Genomic DNA, 3,223 nt, shown 5'->3' on the forward strand with positions numbered 1-3,223 from the left:
CTCCATCTCTCTCTGTCAATACATTCATAGATACACATTAATATCGATTCATATATGTACGCGAGTGTGTATGTATTTGCATGTACGTGTGTATTTGTGTGTGTATGAGTATGTGTTTGTAGTGTGTGTATGTGTGTATGTATGTGTGTGAGTGCGTGTGTGTGTGTGTGTGCGTGCGTGCGTGCGTGTTTGTGTGTAGCAAAGAGAAGGGAAGCAACAAAATGAGGACGTGAGGTCAAGAAAGAGAAGAAAAAAAGGAAGAAAAGTGACGAAGAGCATGACAAAAACAAGGGAAACATTCTGAGTGTCTGAATAGGATTATGTATGGGGAAAATAGCAGAATTTTTAGCCATTATTGAAGACCGTTCAAATGTTCTTTTAAGTTTATTCCTCCATAACATAGATCAATAGAGAACATTGGATAGTTTCGTTGCCAAAACCGAGCATTTTTTTTCCGAAGCTTTGTGAACGAAAATGATGTTCCTATTTGTGTGTTTGAAATTGTTATTAATGTATCTTCATACACCCGTTAACATCAAAATGGGGAGTAAAACGATCTATATATCAACAATACATTTACAAACAGTTACGTATATTCACATCTGTGCATACGTATGTATGCATGTATGTATGTCTGCATGTATGTATGTCTGCATGTATGTATGCATGTATGTATGTCTGCATGTATGTATGCATGTATGTATGTACACACATTCACACATACACACACACACATATCTTTTATCTCTCATCCTTTAATTTTTCAGTCAATTTTTAGTAGAATGAATTGACTCTAGTACCAGTACTTATTTTATATTTTTTTATAGCCTGGCATTTATTCTATCGCTCCCTTTGCCGAACTGCTAGATTATGGGGACGTTAACACACTAGCAAGTAGTCGTCAAGTGGTTCGTCAAAAGAGACCAATATACTAAGTAATAGGCTTAAAAGAAATAAGTCCTGGAATCGGTTTGTTCGACTAAAACCTTTCAAAGCGGTGCTCCAGTAGAAAAAAAGATAATCCTACATCTCTTCAACGGATCATTTTACCAATTGAGACAACCAAATGAGATCATAAATTAATTTTCGAATCGCCAGAGCAACATGAAAATGATTACTTGAAAATATGACATTGAGATTATCCCAGTTGTCCTCGAAGAAGCAGATTTTTAAGGGCCACTAAGCTTATTACAACGAATCATAGGCTCGAGTGGTTTTAAGAAGAAACTGTATTATGTACCATATCAATAACAACATAGGATTGGGGAGATCCAGTAACCATTGAATAAAGAGATGGCAACAGCTATAACCTGAATACTCTCCTTTTTCACCGAGAAATTCTTTTAATGATCTTTAACAGAAATGCCTGCAGCTAAGATTGCAATAAGGGGAAATTGCAATTATTTAATGTGTTATTACAAACAATTGCCCTACAGGTTGTAACTGTCTAATTAATGATGTACTTCATAAACGTATAAGGTTTATTAGCGGCGGGGAATGTTATCATGTACAGTTGCTAAATTTTAAATAACCAGAAGAATACTCACACATGCAATCACTCATCTCGAAACTCGGCCAGAAACAATACGACATCTCTTCAGCAAGGACAAAAATATCCCGTACAACATCCAATGGAAGATTTTACCAACGGTAATAAAAGACATGTAGGACGGCTGCAATGAAGATCCATTTTGCAAACAATTCAATCTTGAACAAAAATTTCGAACTCATATCAACGCAAAAGTACATGACGACAAAATTACACCTATGTTACAGACCAATCGAATATATTTATATATTTCCAAAGTCTCCAAATTTAATGGTATAAGATGGTGACGTCTATATTTAGTGATTTTTACGTCTAAAAAACGGTATACTAATATTGATATGATGGACGTATAAGTGTTCAGCTTTTCTGCTGAACGACCTGCACAAATGATTTGTTTATAGTGATCAAATGTGCTGTATATTAGCTTACTCCCTCGTTGTCTGAACCGGTGCAAGGTAGTACCACACGTCAGGTGTTGAAGTGATCGCAGAGCAAAGTGAGATGAAGCGTTTTAGTCAAGAACGCAACGCACCACCGGTGTAGGAATTGAAACCACAATCTCGTTATCGTGAGTCCAACATCCTAACCACTAGGCCATGCGTCCTCACACTGATATTTTTATAGACTGAGTAGACGCCATATAAGACATACGTGTTTATTTACGTACGAGTATGAAAGTATTCATATATGTTTTTAATTGCGTGAATGACTGGGTATATATGTAAATAGTGAAGAAATGAATATGTGTAACTACACAGCCTCAAGTGTGTATATCTGTATATACTAACATTAATGTAGAGACGGAGGATAAGAATGCATACATATTTATAGACACGTAATGTTAACATGTTCAAATGTATATGTGCGTATATATATATGTATATATATATATATATATATATATATATATATATATATATATATATATATATATATATATATATATGTATGTATGTATGTATGTATGTATGTATGTATGTATGTATATGTATATGTATATGCATATGAATGTGCATGTATAATCATATACGTGTGTATACGTGTATATAAGTATATATCATCGCGTCTACGTGGATGGAGATATGCTGCGCGTATGTGCATATACATACCTCTCTATAAGAATATAATTATGTACACACACACATATATATATATATATATATATATATGCGTGTGTCTATGGGTGTGCATGTATGTATGTGTGTGTATACATATATATACTGAGAAAGAGAGAGAGAGAACAGAGAAAGATAGATAGATTGATAGATTATTAAACTAATAGATAGATAGTGTATAGGTATATAGATATAGATATATGTGCGTCTATCCATTGGTATTGGGTATACACACGTGTGAGTGTATATGTGCGCATATCTTAATATATATATATTTGGAGGTGCAATGGCCCAGTGGTTAGGGCAGTGGAGTCGTAGGATCGCGGTTTCGATTCCCAGACCGGCGTTTATTAAGCGAAAACACCTAAAGTTCCACGAGGCTCCGGCAGGGGATGGTGGCGAACCCTGTTGTACTCCTTCTCTCACTCTTTCTTCCTATTTCTGTATTACCTGTATTTCAAAGGGCCAGCCTTGTCACACTCTGTGTCACGCTGAATCTCCCAGAGAACTACGTTAAGGGTACACGTGTCTGTTGAGTGCTCAGCCACCTGCACGTTAA

Source organism: Octopus bimaculoides, chromosome 17 (assembly GCF_001194135.2).
Source record: "Octopus bimaculoides isolate UCB-OBI-ISO-001 chromosome 17, ASM119413v2, whole genome shotgun sequence".
Taxonomy (NCBI): domain Eukaryota; kingdom Metazoa; phylum Mollusca; class Cephalopoda; order Octopoda; family Octopodidae; genus Octopus; species Octopus bimaculoides.